This window comes from Balaenoptera physalus (assembly GCF_965194825.1).
Source record: "Balaenoptera physalus genome assembly, chromosome: 13".
Classification (NCBI taxonomy): domain Eukaryota; kingdom Metazoa; phylum Chordata; class Mammalia; order Artiodactyla; family Balaenopteridae; genus Balaenoptera; species Balaenoptera physalus.
Window position 1 is genome coordinate 88,587,617 of NC_138892.1, and position 21,808 is coordinate 88,609,424.

Below are 21,808 nucleotides of genomic sequence, written 5' to 3' on the forward strand. Positions count from 1 at the left end.
AAATACAATTACTGATGAATAGGGATTTCCTAAGGTTTTAAAAAAGGATCTGTGATCATGTCAAGTAATCTCATCTAATTGTTTTGATATTATCAAGATGTTTAATGACTTTAGATAGTTTCTTTTTGTCATTGGAGCATGGAGAACTATCTGTGCCAGTGATTTAAGGTAAGTAAGGGCTTAGAAATTTTTCATTTTTAGATAATTATCAGGTTTGAGATATATAATGGCCAGCATTTTATATTATATTGATATATCATATATTATATACATGTACACACACACACATATACATATTGCATTATATATGTACATTTTAAATTTTAAGTAAAGTGTTTTAAGTGTTTTTATCAAAGTAATACATACATGTGATTAGAAAAATCAAGCAGTTCATGGCAGCAGTTCTGTACCATACCACATTCATTAGCCCTATGGCATTTTCCAGAGGCAAACATTATTACTTTAATTTCTTCTCCATACTTCTAAGTCAGAAATTTTTAACCTAGAGTTGATTCATAAGGTCTGCGTGCTTGGATAGGGGAAAAAAGTTACATACAAATTGAAATTTAGCATAGGCAACGATCCACAGTAGTATTAGCAATACTGTGACTTCATCAGTGGTAGAATTCAGAAGTATTTTCATATGACATGAAGTTGTTGCAAAATCTGTCTTGAAATATTGTTTACACTCCTTTCTACTTCCAAATTAGATCTTGTTATTTAATGCATTAGTAAAGAAACATCTATTGCTATACCACACTTTTGTTTAGTATTTTTGTATTTTAGTGTAATTGATTTCCTTTGCAATTCTACGTATTTTGTTTTATGCCTTTAGACTATTATTTTGAGAATAGTTCCGTAGGCTTCACCAGACTGCTAGTGGAGTCTATGCCAAGTATATGTTAAAAATCTATGTTGTCGATACTATGTATATACCATTGTTTCTTGATTTATCAAATTGAGGCATTTGAGGCATCTGCTAGTTGCCAAATAGAAGAGGCTTCAGCTCACTTATAACATTCTCTCATCCTTTCTCCTATCCTGTGATATAGTTATAGTATTCAACTTTGCTTCTCTATTGGTTGTCTTTTAAATTTAGGTATCTACTTATACCTTTAATTAATATTGGTATTTGTTGTATCTCTTGATGTTCCATTTTACTAAAGGAAGGTATTAGCATCCCTATTCTTTTCTTTGACTTTCATTTCCATCCTCCTCCTTCACAATTTCTGTCATCTATACTTCTATATTAACAACGTCAAAGATAATAACATTTGCATTCTGTTCTGAAAACCTAATGATGTTCTGAAAACATGATTAAATCCCCAATTATTTATCTATATGTTGATTCTAAAAGTTCAAGATCAATAAATAGTATTTACCTTGTTATGACTATGCAAATTTTTACTGTACGTCTGACAAGCAAACTATGATTATATGTCCTTTTTGAGCATCTCTTTGTTTTTCATGTTGAAGTTTCAAATTGCCTTCCTTTCTTCTTATTTATTTATTTCTTTGCAATATTTGCCTTTATCATATCCTCAATTTTTTCAAATTCTGGCATATCACTTATGCTAGTATGCACCTTCTCCCACTTAGGATTTTTTTTTTTTCTCTTCCTGGAGACTTCCTTTTCTGAACTCTTTTCTGACTGTTCTATTCTCATTGTTTTTTGGACTTGCTGCAGAGCTTATCAGGGTACATCCTCAAATAACTTACTAAGAAACTTCGCATAAGACAAACATTTCTGAGACTTCACATGTCTAAAAATGATTTTACTTTGCTTATACACTTGACTTTTATAATTCTGTGGGATACAGAATTCCAAGTTGATAACCATTTCAGTTTTTCAAAATTTCACAAAAATATATCAAGGCAGGTAGTTTATTTAATTGATATTTTGCTTTTTTGTAATAATTTATTTATGTTTTGAATAATAAGACTAGATCGTCTATTCTGTAGGTCCTTTTATTGAGAATAGTAATGTCTTCTGGATTTGATAAATCTTCTTTGATTTCTGTCACTTTATTTTCTCTTTTTCTTGTGTATTAAACTTCTTGTATTGATTCTTCATGGGTTTTCTCTTATATATTCCATTTATATACTTGTTCAATTCAATCTCTAAGCTGATTCTTGGAGTTAAAAACAAATTCAGCCCATCCATTTTTAATTTTTACGTATATTTTCTTCTTCTCTGATACTTCATTATTCATAGAATCTTATCATTTTATAAATTCAATGTCTTTTCAAGTCTCTCTGAAGATTTTGAGATTTATTTAAAAAAATTTCTCTGCCCTGAATTATCTGTTTCCTCTAGAATCTTTTTTTTTTTTTTTAATTTGATCGTTCTTTTTCAGGCTGCAAACTTTCCTCAAATGTTTGCTGATTCTTAATTACCTATATAAAATTGTAAAGAGGAGAAGTAGAATCAGGTCTACATCTGGACAGCGCTTGTTAATAAGCAAAGCTTCACTTAAAGGGGTGGTCAGAAGACCAGCCATAATTCTTGTCTCCTCAGTCCTTCAAGTCAGAGAGGTCTTTTCTTATAGGATTGTCAAGCTCATTAGCAAAATCTCTTCTTTTTTTTTTCAATGGGATTTTTCTATATTGCTGAATTCAGGTAATATGCACACAGGGATGAAGCTAGTGAGTGGGGTTTTGATTCCCTTAATTGTCAAGTTTTCCATTTCACCTTCCCTTCCTGCTCTCCAAGTTGGCTAGAATTTCCACATCCTGAACCTTCCTGAAGTGTGTCAGGGCACCTAGTACATTGTCAGTCATTTGTAGCCCCTCCCCAGATCTTCCGGGTTGCAGTTTTTCTCTGTTCTATTTCATCATTCTTTCTTCCACACCTTTTCGTTGTCCAGTAATCTGTTGAAAATTCTTATCCGCTGATCATTTCATCCCATCTTTTTTACTGTTGTTTTTTTATATCTCTTTATACTTTATTATTCTACCTAAGAGATTGGAGAGGAGCGCCCACAATCTTAAATCAGAAGCCCTGCATACAACAGTGTAATAATAAAAATTTTATATTGTTTATAATTATTTGAGCCAAAGATCTAACTTTGTATTACATACCAGAGTATTTTCATATAGTTTAATATATATTATTTTTCTCAGAAATGCAACCCTAAAAATGATAAAACAAAGAAAGATTGTATTTCATTTGTTCTGAACGTCACTAAGGATGTTTATCATTTTAAAGTATCACATTACCTTATGATACTTGAGTTACCAAATAACAACCCAGTTGTATCAATCTGTACTTTTACCTCTGGATTTTTAGTGATTTACACACAGTTTTAAATATCTGACTTGATTATTTTTTCTTCCAGGTTAGATGTATTGAGTATTTATATATTTGAATACATATTGTTTTATTATAAATTACTCCTGTTTGATTTGTCCTGTAAATTACAGCTAGGACATTATATTGATTTTGTTGAAATCAGCATCTGAGTAATTTAAATTATTTATGACTTTCATTTCAGAAGAATAAGGGGACAATAAGAATATTTTAAAATATTTTTCAGTTCTAATAAATTGAGAAACAGTAATCTAAATCATTGGAGTAAGTTTTTTTTTTTTAATTATTTTTTAAAGTTCTTTCCATTGATGCTTTTTAAAAGCAATGATTCAGGAATAAGTACCGGGAAGTGTTCTGTGTTCCTGCACACGATAGTAAATCAGCTACATTCTATCTGCCTGTTCTCTACTTGATGAAGTCTTACTTGGATGTTCTCCAACAGAGGCCAACAAACCTTTTTTGTAAAGGGCTGGAGAGTAGACAGTTTAGGCCTCAAGCACTAGATTGTCTCTGTTGCAACTACTTAACTCTGCCATCGTGGCATGAAAGTAGCCACACGCAATTCACAAACAGTGTGGCTGTGTTCCAATAAAACTTTATTTACAAAATTAAATGGCAGGCTGAATTTGGCATACAGGCTATAGTTTGCCAATCACTGATTTTTGTGATTATCAAATCTTTCCATTTCAGTGGACTGTCATCTGTGATGTTATCCATTCCAATGGCAAAACCGCTTAAACATCTTGAAATATTTGCCTGAATTTTGGTAGTTGAGCCATGGTAAAAATGGCTTTAGAGGTTCCTTCTTCCCTATTTGGCTGTTTGTTGTGATGATTGATAAGCCTAGCTACTTTATACACAGAAAGAAAAACACTACTGTTAATCTTGCACCATTCTTGGTGATGGCAAGACTCTTTACAAAAGCTGAAGCAAATAGAGGTTGTTCCATTAAAAAGGAATGTAGAGAGTGGAAAATATCTACAGTGGATTAACCTAAAATAATTAAAGGTCAAGGAAAAATAATTTATGAGTAATGATTGAAGTTGTGATTAGCAAAGAAAGAAGGAAGCTTTTGAGGACCTCCTATGAGTCATCACATATTTGAAGAATTACCATGAAGAAGAATTCTAAGGTTTAATGTTAGGTTTTTGTTTTTTTTTTTTCAGCTCTGAGATTTTCAACAAGAAAAGCTTTTTAAAAAAACCCACTTGATTAGAGGTTTACATATGAGAAACATCATGGTTGTAAGAATCAGTAGATTTCACAATTCAGTCTACAATCTGAATTATTGGAATTTCCAACTTAAAAATGTGTAGATTCAATAAACATTGATTTTGAGCTAAACCAGACAGATAACAGATTTGTGTCTCAATGATCCACACAGGTTTTTTAGGCATTAAAACAACTGATATATTAATATCTTACAAAGCTCTTATTAGTGATACTAATATATGACTTTTATTTCTGGTAATTGTTTTAGTTAGACCCTGGTAAGACCCAGGAGCTGAAGGTGTTGGCTGGTCTAATACGTCACTCATAGGCTACACTGTACACACTCTTTATCCCTGCAGCACAACCATAGGTTGTGACTGTCAACTTTGCCCTTTGATAGATGTTATCTAATGTTTAAAATATTCCGTGAAGCCTTTTCTAGATTTCTCTTGGTAATTTCAAGTTTAGAAATGTGATTTGTTTAATGCAGGCTTCTCAACTGGGGGTAATTTTAACCCCAGGGGATGTTTGGCAATGTCTAGAGACATTTTTGCTTGTCACAATCTGGGGATGCTATTGGCATCTAGTGAAGTAGAAGCTAGGGTGCTGCTAAACTTCCTACACAGTGCAGCAGTCTTCCATAATAAAGACTTATCTGACCCAAACTGTCAATAATGCTGAGGTTGAGAAACTCTGACTTAGTGTAAAATTTGGGAAATAGCCCTTCAGGATCCTTTAAATCCATTCCATCTTAATTCTCATCAGTCAGGTACTTTATGTCTTCTTCATGGAGATATTTGAAAATGCAGCATTTTCTTTTATACATTTGAATCATAGGGAAATCATTGGTTGTCAGTGTTTCTTCCCAGATCAATCATCCATCTGTTTATCAAATATTTAATGAGCCCTTGATGCGGGGCCTAGGCGGACTCTACAAAACTGATCAGAGAAGGCCTTAGTTGAGATTACTGTTAGGCTGTTAACATGGTTCTGAGACCAAATCCAATGTGGGGAAGGGGATTTCCCCACACTTTCAGCAAGCAGTTCTCGGATAGCAGCAGAGCGTTTGAGAGGTCACCTGCATTATGACATGATCTGTCTGGAGATAGCATCAGATTCCATAGGTTAAGGGTTCTGTCCTACAAGACTGCTCCTCCCCCCCCCCACCCCACTTCAGATGCCAGTCTCAAGCCAAATTTATCACCTGCGCTTCTGATCGACTGACTATATAGATTGGAGGTTTTCGAGACCCCGGTCTTGGGTTCCATCAATTTACTAGAGCAGCTCACAGAACTCAGAGAAACATTTTACATACTAGATCACTAGTTTATTATAAAAGGATATAAGTCAGGAGCAGCCAGATGAAAGAGATGCATAGGGCTCTGCAGGTGTGTCACTCTCCCAGCACCTCTACATGTTCACCAATCCAGAAGCTCTCTGCACCCCATCCTTTTGGGTTTTTATGGAGGCTTCATTACATAGGAAGGATTGATTGAATCCTTGGCAGTTGGCGATTGATTCCCTCTCCAACCCCTCCCCACTTCCCGGAAGTAGGCGTTGGGACGGAAACTTCCAACCCTCTAATCATGTGATTGGCTCCTCTGGCGGCCAGCCCCATCCCTAACCTTCTTCCCCCATGTCACCTCATTAACATAACAGAGGACACCTTGATCACTCTCAACACTTAGGAAATTCCAAGGGTTTCGGGAGCCGTGAGTCAGGAAGACCAAATATATAGTTTTCTTTTAAATCACAATATCGCAGCCAGTATGGTGCCATAATGCTACAACAACAATTGTTGTTGTTCTCTATGACTTTTGTAATGTTTTGTTACATGATAGCAAATCTTTGGGCTTTATTAAAAGCAGGGATAGGCTTGTCGCGAATTTTGGGGAGCTTTATTTGCGTTGGCAAGAGGATGGGGCAAGATAGTTGATTTACAGAATCTTTAGTTTTGTGTCTTTGCGTAAGTAATCCATAGACCAAACCAGCTGAAGAACCGTTGATGAGTGTTGATACCTCTTATAGGCAGAGGGATGAAGTTGATGACTTTTAGACGTTTCTTTCAGAAATGTGAACATCATTATTTCCTAATGTATCATCAGACAAAAATTTCAGTGAGATTGGCATTAAAGTAAGTTTGTGTTATAGCATATTTGAACTTGTGGATATATGTTTTCCAAGAATTCTGCTTCTGCCTTTACTTTTTTGGAAATTAGGACATGGACTATAGGCTTAGTTTCCGAATGTGGATTTTAAAATAACAGTTTTTTAAAATAACCAGAAATACTTTTCAACATCTAATATTATTAAAATATTTTACCATTAGTTCTGTCGACGTGATTTTTGTTTTGTTGTTTGAAACTAATTTTCTTCTTCGTGCTATTAAGTTAGGAAGAAAACACCTATAAAGAGACCAATCTATTTTTACTGTGTAATGATCCCCCTAGTGGATATGAGAAGCAGCTAGATTCAGGATTTGCATAAAGAAGCAGGTGATTGTGGGTGAGACTTCACTACTTGTTTCTCACTTTCAGAAGTGTTTTACCAGATCAGGACTGTCTCTGCTATTTTTAATAAAGGAACTCCCGGTGATTAAATTGACTGTTTAGAAAGCCTTAAAGAGGCAGAAAGTGGTAGAAGTGCATAATTCTTCAAAATTAGAAAAAGATGAATATCTTAAACAAAAGCTGGAGTTATGCTTTTGTAGTTTTTCAGAACACTACATAAAGAAAAGGATTTTACCCATTATTCTGTGTTCTTTCATTTGAATTGGCTCACTGTTTTCAAGTAGTCATAATGCAGCCTGGTGCTGCTATGTATCTGAGCTGGAGTTAGAAGATTTTTTAAAGCAAGAATAAATGTGAAGGAAAATTGATAATATAAAAATTGGTTACTTACAATGAAAGTGCTGTTTAAAGTCATACTGTCAGAGTAAGATGTTTGAGGCAACTATTTGTAGTAGCAATATAATAAAACTTTCGAAGTAAAGATTCGTTTTGATTGAGTAAAATGTTATTGTAATATTAAACCTACAGGTTTCAAATATGAAACACTGGAAATAGGAACAAGAGAATAGAGATAAATGCCCTGTGAGGCAGAGAAAACTTAAAATATTGCTAGCTCAAAGAGCTTTACCGTGTTCAAGTAAAAATAATGTTAATGTAGACCATATAATGAATCCAATGTCAATAGAACATTATACTGCCTGAGCAAACAGTGCTATTACTTCCCTCCCTATAACACCTTGCTGGCTTATGGAACTGCTACTGCTCTGAGAAGGGTAACATTTAAGTAGGAAAATAGCCTATTTCTTTGTAAAGGCTTCAACAGCAGTAGAGGATAGTACTCTGTTAAATAAGATGCATTTTGCAAATGCAGTGTGTCAAAAAAGCATGTTTGATAATCACTTTCTATCATAAAAGCTGTGTAAAATATAGAACAAATGTGTATGCTATTTGTGTAAACGTGATTGTCTTATTTTGTAATGGCCATCAGTAATGAGATTTTAAACTTTTAATTTTTTTTTTTAATGTTAGAAAGATACCTGTAGAACAGATAATAGCTAACTTGTTGACAGAAGTGAAGGATACAGTGTGTGTGATATAGTACAATAAATGACATATAACATCATTCAGGTAATGAGAAGTTCTACAAGTTTTGCTTGATTATTGAAAAGAAAACCACAGTTTTCAGTGATTAACATTCTTTGATGACGGTAATGATGATGCATGAATTGGATGAGAAGATAGGAAACGAGAAGATAAAAGGGTGGAAAATCTATAATTAACAAAAACCATACACAAACAATAATTAGTGTAAGTGAAATATATTTCTGCAGAATAAAAATGGAACGAAATGAACAATGAAAATCGTAGACAATTAGAGTGGATGCAGCTTGGATCATAGAAATGGTGAAAGGCAAAAGATAATGTAATACAACTTGTACAGAGAAACAATGGAAATCTGTTCAAAAACTCTTTTAAAAGACCTCCCCCTCACACATAATGTATCCTATTCTGCCTTTTCATTAGCATGTTTTCTTTAATGTTTTTAACTTAAAAGATGCCTGAGGAAAATAAACACTTGGCTTGATTTTAAAACTTTATTTGTAGCTCTGCTACATCATATTTTGAATAAGCCTATATGTTATATGGATTTACTTAAACATTCACTGGGCTTTGCTTTTGAGTGGCCTGCTGGTCCAAACTGCCTGATATTTGAATGTTACCATAGTGATGAGTAGTGGACACTGTCATCTTTCTCTTTTTAATTAAGGAACAGATGCAGGTAATGCTGATCTCTCAGTGACCCTCTTTAAGCTGGCATCAACACATTGATTGTTTCAATTCTTTTCTCTCCCCTGCAATCTTAGCTTTGTCCTTTCTTCATATCAAGGTCTTCATCCTCTTAGGTTAAAGATGCAGGAATTCCTTTTAAACCCTTCCTTTGGGAGCTTTATCTTAGAAGGAGTAAAACACACTTCCACTGAACACCAATGAAACACTAATGCATTTTTTTTCTCAACAAGAAACCCTGGCCTTTTCCACTTTAAAATTCAGTAATGTGTGAGTGGTAGTTTGTTAAAATTCTGTAGAACCGACAAAGGCCATAAATGTTTCCACTTCTACAACTTTTTTGAGAAAGCAAAACGCCCCTTCCTATTTAGTGTATTTACCAACAAAGTATATTTGGAAGGTTTAAATGGTGTTATCAAAGCAATCATTCTTCCTTAGGCTATAATCTCCTAAACTTCACTTATACCGAGGTACGTGCATTGCACTGTTTTAGATATTTTTTGGTTTTTTTTTTCCCAGATAAGAAGAGTTGATGCCCCAAAGTTGCTCGCAGTTTGTTTGTATATGAGGCAAGCAGTAATGAGTATTTTAACTCAGTCATAACATGCTCTGGTGGAAGAAACAATATTTGCCTGGAGCGATTAGAGGAGATTAATAGGTACCCAGTAGTTAGAGATTCAGGCATGGTGCAGAGGAATAGCATATATATATAAAAGGCTTGCCCTAACCAATTTTCATTCCTTCTACTTAGGATTGTTAATGTTAACTCAATACTTGTATGGTTCTTCATTATCTCTCCTCAATTTTGTGGCAATTTTGTCTCATTTGATTTTTGTATTAGATTTCATTGATGTTGGAGACTAGCTAATCAAATTTATTATCCCTTTTAGGGTATCTCTAATTTCTTTTATGCATGTTAAATAACATGGATTCCAATGCATTTTTCTTTTTATTTTGAACACTTTTGACTTTACTTGTCTTTGTAATCTTTCGGCAAATACATTTTCATGAATTATTTCACATTTTACATTGCATCTAGAGGCCATTATGTACTTCTGAATATTTTCCCAATAGAATAGATGGTCTGTAAGTATGCACAATCGCATTTATTTACACAGTTTTCAAATAGTAACTAAAGGAGGTACTTCTTTTTTTCAAATCAACTTTATTGAAGCTCAATTTATATTCAATTAACTGTACCCATTTATAGTATATGATTCAATAAAGTTTGACAGATGTATATACCCATGAAATCACGATCACAGCCAAGTTACAGAGCATTTCCATCCTCCAAAATTTGCTGATGACCCTTCATAGTCAGTTTCTTCCTTTACCTCTGGCCCCAGACAACCGTTCATCTGCTTTCTCTCGATGTTTGCCTTTCCTGGAATTTCAAATAAATGGAATCATACAGCATGTACTCTTTTGTGTCTGGCCTTTTACCTAGCATGTTTTTGAGATTCAACACATTATTGTATGTGTCAATAGTTTATTCCTTTTTATTGTGGATTTCATTATTTGGATTATATCACATTTTGTTTATCCCTTCATCTGATGATGAACATTGGGGTTTGTTTTTTTATTTCATTTTTTAGTAATTCTGAATAAAAATGCTGTATATGTTTGTGTGCAAGTTTTTGTCTGACATATATTTCATTTCTCTTGGGCAATTACATAGGAATGGAATGCTCAGTCATATAATTAGCATATATATATAAAAAACAGGCAGTGTTCCAAAGTAGATGTGACATTTTTATACTTCCAACAGCAATATGTGAGTGTTCCGGTTACTCCATATCTTCACCAACACTCAGCATTGTCAGTCTTTTAAATTGTAGTTATTTAAATATGTATAAAGTGGTCTCTCATTGTGCTTTTAATTTATATTCCCCTAATGCCTAGTGAAGTTGATTGTCTTTTTGTGAGCTAATGGGTCATTCATATATCTTTTTGATGAAAAAGTCTGTTCAAATACTTTGCCCATTTTTATTTTTTTAAATTAAAAAGTATATATATATTTATTTAATTAATTTATTTTGGCCGCGCCGGGTCTTAGTTGCGGCGCACGGGATCTTTTTTTAGTTGGGGCACGCGGGCTTCTTAGTTGCGGCAGGCATGCGTCATCTAGTTCCCTGACCAGGGTTGGAACCCGGGCCCCCTGCATTGGGAGTGCGGAGTCTTACCAGGGAAGTCCCACTTTGCCCCTTTTTAAGTTGGATTGTTTGTTTAATTATTCGCTTGTAAGAGGTTTTATGTTTTTCTGGATACAAGTTGTTTGTCGGATACTTGTATTGCAAATACAATCTCCCATGTTTTGCTTGTCTTTTGTTTTTTAAACATTGTCTTTTTAAGTGCAAATATTTGATTTTTTATAAAATCTCATTTTTACCAGTTTTTTTCTTTTATAGTTTATACTTTTTATCTCTTATTTGAGAAATTCTTGCCTATCCCAAGGGCAAAGGTTTGCTCCTGCTCCTTTTAACACTTTTAAGATTAAGAAGTAAGTAGTAGTACGGTGGACTAATCTTTTTTTCTTACTGATGGCGGATATTCTCAACTAATAAGGAAAAGAATGAAACATGATTTCCTAAATTGTGAAAAAAGGGAGGTGCTTCTTGACTTGTTTATGATTATAGTCAAGCTTCTTTCTTCCTTTTTGTCTTGGGGCAAAACTTATTCTGAATGCTTTTCCTAGGAGGACATTCTCTTTAATTTACATACTCTGAATATAGTAACATTAAATGATCAAGTCATTGATGAGAAAAATCACGGTAAAGGATACTTTTATCCTTTAAAGTGAGGAAATATTTGAGGAAATAGTTCATATTCTTTATGTGCAAATTGAAATTATATGAAATTGTATTATATTTTACCAAGTCTTTAGTTTACTGCTTACAGATTTGTTATGGTTTCATCTAAATATTTTAAAAAGCAAAATGGGATTAAATCATTTACTTATTTTTTTTCCAACAAGGGCTGATAGTATAAACTCTAAATAAGTGTGCTTTAGGGGTGAGTTCGTCTTTGACATGGTGAATAAAGTAACATAGAGGCATTGAGATGAATTTATCAGCTACCAACAATGTAACCGATGTTATGAGAAGGGCCAAACTAATGGCTGCCTTCACTCTGCAGTGAATAATAGACAGTGTCTCTTTTTCTTGGTAGTAAACCATTTTAAAGTTAGTGATCAGAACAACTCAAAATAATAAGTCACATCTGACTGGACTATGTATGGCTTGAGTGAAATAATAGCAATCTGAGATTTTACTTATTGATGATCAAGGCCCCCACTTCTATGGCTATTCTGGAATAAAGCAATTGTACCTAAAACCCAACTGTTACGTTGGGACATACTATTGTCTCAAGATAAGCCAGTGCTCTGAATTAATCTGCATTCATCTACAAAGAGCTCTTTTGGTGGAGACATTTCTGAAAGGGTCCTGCTCCTGGCACTGCTTACTGGTTTATGTTGATGGTGTATTAGAATGGTAGATATTGCATCATCTTGAGCTATGTGTTAACAATTGTTTGCAGTGACAGTGTATCAGGAGTAATGATGATGACATCAGTAAGCATGCTCTATGTATCTTACATACTATGTTGTTTAAATTTTCTTTAAAAATCATTACTTTAGTGGAACTTTTTCAGAGTCTTCTTAAATTAAATCTATAAAGTCTCTGGATTGTATGATCTCCTAAATATGTGCATTTGGTTTCCCAGAAGTTATCTTTAGAATATAAAAGTATCCTTTACAGTGAGCAAATTTTTTCTTGGCCTTTGGATCAATAAAATCTGTAGATGATGTTTCCTACTGCTTAGAATAAATAATCAGTTGAACCTAACGGTGGTCATTTCAGTATAGAATTTGTGAATTCACTGTATTGTGATAATCTTTGCTAGTTTCTCTATTTCTCAACACATTGGTTTTCCAATTTTGGTATTAATGTACATTCAGTAAACTTTCTTGTGTGTATGTTCACAATGAACCTACCAAAAACACAGATAAAATTTTATTCACTATTTCTATTAGGATGCATGTGTAATTATAACATTTAAAAAATAAAGAGATTCAAAATTTGGTTGCAAGATAGAGACTCAGAACTTTTTTGTACCCTCTTTACTTTTTCTGGAAAAACAATACTTGCAACAGTTTTATTCCTTCCAGCTTTAAACCTCCAAGACTTTCCTTAATGATTTTTTCTCATCAGAAGACACATATGCTGGCTATGAAAGAAAACACTGGCATTCTTTTTCCGGAAGAAGATAATGTTAATGAGCTTCGATAAGATCATAACTCCACTACATCTTGCACATAGTTTTTTTATCCCATATTTGAGAAATACTACTTAAATCATCATTCACAGCATAACTTTGATGCAGAAGATTGGCTTGTTCCTATGATGTTATATAAAGTTCCATGCACAATTCTTTCATAAGTTAGGCTATTTTACAATGCTTTTATACTTTATTCTTTATAGTTCAAGTGAGAATTAAGATAATGACATTGAAGGAAAAATTATTATTGAAGATTTTTGAGTTCCTAAAAACCAAGAAGGCTGAATAATTTATAAAATGTAAAGCAAAGATATTAGCATTTTCTCAACAACAAAAAAAAAACCACATAGCTGCTTAGATAACATCAACAATTTACTCTTAATGCTTCTTTATTTATTCCTTGTATATGAACCTCTTATACAACTTATAACAGTTAGAGGCCTACTTTAATTTGCTTTGCAATTTGAACTTGGCAATAGCAGTGTGTATCTATTATGGATCCTTGGAGAAACCTCTTGGGTTCAACCCAAGATTGTTCTCTCTCCTTCACATCCTCACCCTTCCTATGTTAGCCAGGCCTATTAGTCAGGGATTTCATTTTACCACCTCAAAACTGCTAAGGCAACCTTGTCATTGTAATTTTCACGCCCTTTCTTTTTCTTTGTTCTATATGTCAGTGAAATCTTCTCTCCACAGTCTTCTGTCATAGGTTAATAGCTTGGAACAAAGTTCAATTAGAGTTTCCAGCATAATAAAACAAATGCACAGATGAAAAAATTAGTAGCCACTGCCCTTCCCTGTACTTTATTCAAGGGCTCTTTGTTGAATTTTGCCCATCGGTAAAATTGAATTAGTGGATTTGCTGGGATATTGTCAAATGTGTGTATACCCATAGATTTTGGAGACTTTAATGCAACTGTGTTCTAGATGTCTGTCCTGGTGACATTGGAGTGCCCTAGAAATGTTCTTGATGTAAATTTTATTCTCTCAATGGTGTGGTATTTAAGCATATTGTTAAATCCAAAAGCTCTAAATAATGTATGGAAATTTAACATCCGAACATTATCTTAACATCTTTAAGCTTTTTGAAAAGGATTATTGGTTCATTTCCATATACTGCATTCGGTCAATTAAAATCACCTTTGCTAACAGGTTAAAGTCATGGATCATTGTACTTATTCTCCTCATGCTGCTATCTGCTCAAGGTGATTTGGAAATTATGTGGCAGAGGAATTTTCCAAAGAAATAAATGGTACTAGTGCAAATTTACTAGCTGGATTATTTGAGAAGAAATATATTGACACCATTGAACATTATCAACAATTCCACTGCCATCTTCCTCCTCCTGTACTCAATGAGCTGTTAAAAGACACAATTTGTTGAACCATGTAGCTAACAAGAAATAAATAACATGCAGCAGGTGCTACATGGGAAGGCACTGAGTGTTATTGTACTAACTGTGCCTGACTAATTCTAGCCAAAACAACAATTCTGTATTCAGTAAAGGAGAAGAACAGATAATTTAATGGAGATTTGGAGCCTAGTTGTTTGTAATGTCGGGGTTATGCTTGGAAAATAGAACCAAGTGAGAGATATGGCAGGAGGAAATCCTTGGCTGCAGAGACCTTATACTCAACTCACAAGAATCCAGTTCGATGCAGATGATTTAAAACATTGGATAATCCGAGTTTTTTGCTGTACGTTTTTTAGAAGAACTATGGGATTATTTTGGCATGGATCTACCCTCTACATCATACTTCTTTTAAATTGATGTTAAAAGTAATTTTCGTTCCCTAAGCATGTCATACCGATTTATACTAAAGGAAGGTGAGGAGCACAGCATAGTAAAGGGGAAGAAAGCCAGAAGTAACGTTTGCCGTTCATAATCTGCAGAAGGAATAGAGATTTTGAATGATATAGGTATTTGTTTTATCTCTTGTACCAATGAGTTGATGTATATTGTTTTGATCATTCATTTACTCAATAATTACTAATTACTATTTATTACACTTAGCATCTACTGTATGTCAGGAACTGTGGACAGAGCAAAACAAAAGACAAATGAGGTCCTGCTTGTGTAGTGACTGTATTCTATTGGGGGAAGTAGACAGTTATTAAGTTAAAAAGGGTAATTACAGATTGAAATGAGTGTGAATTATGAAGGAAATAAAGAGGATGCAGACACTTGGAGAGAGCTTCTATAGGAGGTTTTCCTTTGAGAGTTGAGCTGGAGGATGGGAACGGGTCAGAAATTGCAGGAATTGTAGAGGAAGATTTTCCTCGACAAGGAACAGCAAGGGAGATGTCTTGGAGAGGAGCAAAATATTGCCAAGTTCAAGAAGCAGGAAAGAAGCTGGTGTAGTTAGAGCATCATAGCTGGTGTGGAGTGTAATTTTAGAAGATAAAATTGGAGAGGTAGGCAAGAGCCAGGCCTCTTAGGCAGTGACTCAAAGCTTAGTTTTCATTCTGAGAGTAATAGATCCTACTGAAGGATTTTAAGAAGGGAGTGACTTAAGCTAATTGATTTCTTTGAAAAAGATCACTGGGCTATCTGTGGAAAAGGGGTCGGAGAGAGGAAGAGTAGAATGGAAGGATTCCTTGGGAGGTTATTGCAATAGAATTGATAAATTTTAGACTAGGATGGTGATTGCAGAGGTGAAGAAAAATATGGGGGTTAATGCATACTGCGGAGGTTAAACTGACTTGACTTGCTAATAAACAGGATGAAAAAGGAAAAAAGGTCAGTACTGACTCCATATTTTTGGACTGGGCTCTGGGTAGATACAGATGACACTTAGTGAGAGGGGGAAAGCTGGGAACGTCCAGATTTGAAAAAATCAAGAGTTCTGGGAGTTTTGTTTGGATTTATTAAATGTGCAAAGACAATTCTATATTGAAGCAGAGATATCAAATAGGTTAGTTATATAAGAGTCCAGAGATTGGAGGAAAGTTCTGGGTTAGAGATATAAATTTGTTCCTCATCAGCATATAAAAATGGCATCTAATGCCATTGGCTTTGATGGGATCACCTGAAGAGAGTGTAGATAAAGAAGAGGTCCCAGTACCTAGATTGAGGTACTCAACTTTTCAAGACTGAGTAATGGAATGAGACTGAGAAAGAAAGAGCCAGGGACATAGGAGGAAGCCAGGAGAGGAGAAAGTGACAATGGTGTCAACGCTGCTGACTCTGGAAAACTGTGGTGATTTTTAACTTTGAAAAGAACCATTTCCATGCGATGGTGGGGAATGGGAGCAGATTGGAGTAAGTAGATTTAAGAATTAGGTGGGGGACTTCCCTGGTGGTGCAGTGGTTAAGAATCTGCCTGCCAATGCAGGGGACACGGGTTCAAGCCCTGGTCTGGGAAGATCCCACGTGCCGTGGAGCAACTAAGCCAGTGCGCCACAGCTACTGAGCCTGAGCTCTAGAGCCCATGAGCCACAACTACTGAGCCTGAGCTCTAGAGCCCGTGAGCCACAACTACTGAGCCCTCGTGCCACAACTACTGAAGCCACATGGCTAGAGCCTGTGCTCCGCAACAAGAGAAGCCTCTGCAAGAAGCCCGTGCACCGCAACGAAGAGTAGCCCCCGCTCGCCACAGCTAGAGAAAGCCCATGCGCAACAATGAAGACCCAATGCAGCCAAAAATAAAAAATAAAATAAATAAATAAATAAAAAAGAATGAGATGGGTGGTTTGGAAGGGGAGACCTTGAGTTTAGAATTGTTATTCAAAAATTTGAGCTGTGAATGGGGAGGCTGACAAAAGGATAATAGTGGGAGATACAGAGTTCAAGCGAAGTTTTATTTGTTTATTTTTTAAGATGGGAAAAGCCAGAATATGTTTGATATTCTAATACCCACAGTCCAATGAAAAGGGAGAGATTGTAGATGCAGGAAATGGGAGCAAGAACTGAAGTAGAGAAGTATTTTAAAAGAACTGTGAGATTCTAAGTTCCTGCATAAGAACTGCATTTGTGCATCTGCATTACACTTAATCTGACATAATATCATTATCATCATAGAATAGTAGGGTTGGAATGTACCTTTAGAGCTCATCATAAGCAAATTTCTCATTTTACAACTAACCAAATGAAGGTTTCAATAAAAAGGTGAGACACCTTGTCTCACAGCTAATTGATGAATCAGGGAGTGTCCATTTAGCACGATTTGTTGATACAGGGGGTGTGTAGGGAGGAGAAAGCCACTTCCTACTTGATGTCATAACCAGTGCATTTGCATCTATGAGACCACCTAGTACTTCGTAAGCAAATCACTAGGTAGGCTCATGTTGAGAGGTAGTTAATTTTAGTATAAGGCACCTTATGTCACCCAGTCTTCTCTTCACACCTGAAGCACTCATTCCCTCAGCTGCTGGAATTGCTGGCATCCAGAAATTCTCAGCTGACTCACTTTCTGAGACTTGCTTCACCTGAAGAGAGCTACTTTGCCCCATGTCCCACCCGCTTCCTGTGGGCACCCTGCATCCAGTGATTGGTTGATGAAGTACTATAAAGGTTCAGCTCCTTCATCCCAATTTAGAAAAACTCTGAATGGCCACCAAAGACTCCTGTAGGAACTTCTGAGGCTTTTATTTGGATTATATTACAGTTTAGCTCCTCTCTGTGACCAATCCTGTTGCCTCCCAGGTTGTTGATCCCAAGAGTACACCAAGTAATCTTCCTGCTTGAAAGTTTTCATCTCAGGATCTGCTTCCTCAAGGATCCTGACCTACAAAAGCCACAAAGGATATGACCAATAATTAAAACTCCAATACAACGATCTTGGGGTTAATCAGATGCAGCTTAGATATTTTAAAAAGTCACAACTGTTACATAGATTATTTTAGAAAAGGAAATGACTGAAGTCAGACTCTATGTCAGGGTTATGTTGGTGGAGAATTAACTCCATTTGGAATAAGACCCTAACTAGAGATTGGAAATTTGTGGGTATCAGGTTTGGCCTAATGGAGAAATAGAAGACAAAAATTTTAGAAATTATCAGAGCCTCAGCTATGAATTCCATGTTCAGAAATGATTCCAGGATTAATAAATAGCCTTTTGGTTGAGCATGAAACGTGCTGAAACACAGTGAACAAGAAAACTGTACTTTGTGCAGGGCACATAGATACCCAAGGCTAACATAAGTCTGAGCATATGAACACATAGCTAATTCCAGAACTTTCCTTCTGGTGGCGATATGGCTCCTGGTTATTACTACTCTTGGTCAATGTGAGCTCAGGAGCTGGACAAACCTGCCTCTTTAGGGAGAGGGATGTAACAGAGAAAGGCTGGAGAAGGTGAAAGCTGAAAGTTCAAGACAACCATATACATTTATGGGAAGAAAATTTGCCTTACTAAAGGAAATTTTGTTTTTGTTCTCACATTTCTAGAGTCCTTCTGATATCTAAGAACATTTAGTTTATCAAGGGAGTAGTAGCATTCAAATCCATTTTTTGTAAGCACTGTGGCCATTTCTTAAAACCTTCCCCTGTTAATAAGTCCTGAAATTTACAGGGTAGAGCCCATTGGGGGATAAATGAATTCAGTAAAAGGGTCAAATTAATGCCAGTGTCTCAAACAATTGAAAACTCTGTGTGTTTGTGTGTGTGTGTGTGTGTGTGTGCGTGTGCACTTGTGTGTATGGTAGTATCATAACTTAAATATTTCCAAAGCAGTCTTACCTCTGCAAAATTATAAGACTAAAAATAGAACACTGCCATTGGAAACCCCAAGAGCAGGATATTTGTAACATAGGACTCTTGCTGAAAAGTACTAATGTGGTTGTTAATAGATCTAAGTGGTTAATAAGGAGATGAGCACTAACATCTTTTTAGTTACGCCCTACCTGTAACCAATTTTGTTAGTAAGAAAGGTCTCATGATGATTTACAAAATTCACTGGCCACTACCTACTTCCAATAATTATCACAACATTACAGTGACTAAAGTTGTTGAAAAGAAAATAATGAAACTGGTGAAAATGGAAACAGAAGTTAATAGATACGGCATAGAATATTGTAGATTTTTAGAACTCAGTAAATGCTCCAAACTTCTCTGAGAATGCTCCAAACTTCTCTAAAAATAACAGTGAGAATAGTTGAGTGGAATACAAATAAGTTCAAAAGTTTAAACATCATTGAGTGGGAGATGGATTAGAAAGTGGACTTTAGATTAAAAAAAAAAAGACAAGGCATCATGGGATGAGATTTTTAAAGATTATACTATAATCTTTAAAAATTTTTCATTATATTATAATGAAAGTTATTCCAGCTTATTCTTGGACAGCTTATTCCAAGACATACATCAGATGAGCGTGTGATAGTAGTGTATATCATGAAGTTGAAACATTTGGGTACTAATCATATAAATGAGGGAGGATTCTTCACATGGAACCTAATTCATTTTGGACTTGTTTTATTACTGGTTTAACTGCCTAAAAGATAACAGTAGTTCTGGGACAACTGAATATTCACATGCAAAAGAATGAATTTGACCCTTAACTGACACCATATAGGAAAACTGACTCCAAATTAATCAAAGACTTAAATATAAGAGCTCAAAAACTATAAAACTACTAGAAGAAAACATAGGGGTAAATCTTTATGAGAATGAGTTGGGCAGTGGTGCTTTAGATATGACACCAAAAGCACAAGCTACAAAAGAAAAAATAGATAAATTGGATTTCATCAAAATTAAGAACTTTTGTGCATTGAAGGGTATTTCAAGAGAATGAAAACAAAATCCAAAGAATGGGAGAAAATATTGATAAATCATATATGATAACAGCCTAGTATCTAGAATATATAAAGAATTCTTGCAACTCTACAACATAAAGACAAACAACTCAATTTAAAAATGGGCAAAGGACTTTAATAAACATTTCACCAAAGAATATATACATATGTCCAACAAGTGTGTGAAAAAACTGCTCAACATCATAAGGCATTAGGGAAATGCAAGTCAAAACAATGAGGGACTTCCCTGGGGACCCAGTGGTTAAGATTGTGTGCTCCCAATGCAGCGGGCCCAGGTTTGATCCCTGGTCAGGGAACTAGACCCCACATTTTTGATAGTACAAAAATACTGGAATCAAAGGGAGTCCAAGCAGAAGAAAAGGAAGAAGCATCAGGAATCACCTGTCAGGAAAACTAAAATCTAGACTTCCTTTAAGTTTGAAAAACAAAACAAAAAAAACTAAGGGAGAGGACAAGTAGGCAAAGAAACTTCCCCAACATTGTATAGGTGAGAAAGGAAGAGATCAACTACTTGGGGAAGATGATGTTATATTAACAGAGTTAAGAAAGAAAACTATTCAAATTCTGTTTCATTTAAGTATAAAATACAGTAATTGATAGAATTTTTCCCTTTCTCCTGCTTTTTTGGAAGCCTATTTTTTCCCTGGAATAATCAAGGAAGTCTCTCTGTCTCTCTGTAGTGTGTGTGTGTGTGTGTGTGTGTGTTGAGGCTGTAAATGATGAAGAATTAAAAGAGGATTTATCATGCACAGCCTTTACATTCAAGACTATCATCACCAATCATTCCGGAAGGGAGACTGTACTTATAAATGATTTTCTTGGGGAAACAAAGGAAAGGAGGAAGTAGCCAAGATAATTTTGAAGAAGTATAGATTTGGAAATTACTTTCTGTAAAATCTCATTACCTATTGTAAAGCCAAAAAATTTAGACAGTATGGAATTGGCATTAAGTCTGTCATATAGACCAGAGAGGGAAGAATTGAGAGTCCAGAAACAGTTAAATTCATATATGAAAGCACGGTACTTGACAGTGGTAGCATTAAAAATCGGTAGGGAAAGTATGGGCTCTTCAGTATATGGTGCTAGGACAATTGGTTATCCATATGGAAAAAAGTAAATTTAGATCCTAGTGACAGAATAAATTCCAGGTGGCTTTAAAATCTGAAAGTAAAAAGCAAAACTTAAAAAATTCTACAGTCAAAAATAGTATTTTTATGACCTCAGGTTAAGGAAGGATTTCATAAAGGAAAAGATTAGTAAATTTGGCCTCAGTAAAATTGCATTTTCTATACATCAAAAGAGACCATTAAAAAAAACAAAAACAAAAAAACAGAAAAACAAGACACTGACAAGGGGAGCTATTGGAAAACCTATAGCCGCCAAAGGATAAACATTTAGAACTTTAGCAGTAGGAAAAAGGCAAACAACCTATATTAAAATGAGTAAAGGAAATAAACAGGCATTTTACAGAAGAAATAATATAAATGTCAAATAAAATGATCTACAACTTTACTAGTTGTGATAGAAATTCAAATTAAAATAATATACCATTTCAATCCCATCAGATTGCCAAAAAATGAATGACAATACCAATGTCGGTGTGGGTAAAGAGCAATGGGAGCTCTCCTACAATTTTAGTGGCAGTGGTAATTGGTGTAGTCACTATGGAGAGCAATTTGGCAATATGCAATTGGACGGAAACGAACAATCAAAATACTTTCAAAAGACAAAAAATAAATTATAGGGTTTATTCATACAACGGTTAAAAGGAATGAATTAGGATAAGTATCAATATAGATAAATATGAAAATATATTCTTTCAAAATAATGAATCCTTTATGGACAAAATGGAGAAAGGTTGCTTTGAAAGCGCTGATTTTGGGGCTTCCCTGGTGGCACAGTGGTTGAGAATCTGCCTGCCAATGCAGGGGACACGGGTTCGAGCCCTGATCTGGGAA

At 35.0% G+C, this 21,808-nt stretch overlaps 1 protein-coding gene and 1 long non-coding RNA gene across 2 annotated transcripts in view; one reads left to right on the plus strand and one right to left on the minus strand.

The window, feature by feature from the left end:
* SOX5 (SRY-box transcription factor 5) overlaps positions 1 to 21,808 on the plus strand; it is a 990,465-nt gene that overhangs the window by 436,516 nt on the left and 532,141 nt on the right. The gene's annotated exons all lie outside the window — the stretch shown is intronic.
* The window catches only part of LOC309640715, a 93,541-nt gene continuing 81,395 nt past the window's right edge, over positions 9,663 to 21,808 (minus strand). Inside the window, exon 3 of the long non-coding RNA XR_014252346.1 lies at positions 9,663 to 17,825. This is a non-coding gene — a long non-coding RNA (uncharacterized lncRNA). The remainder of the gene's footprint in view (positions 17,826 to 21,808) is intronic.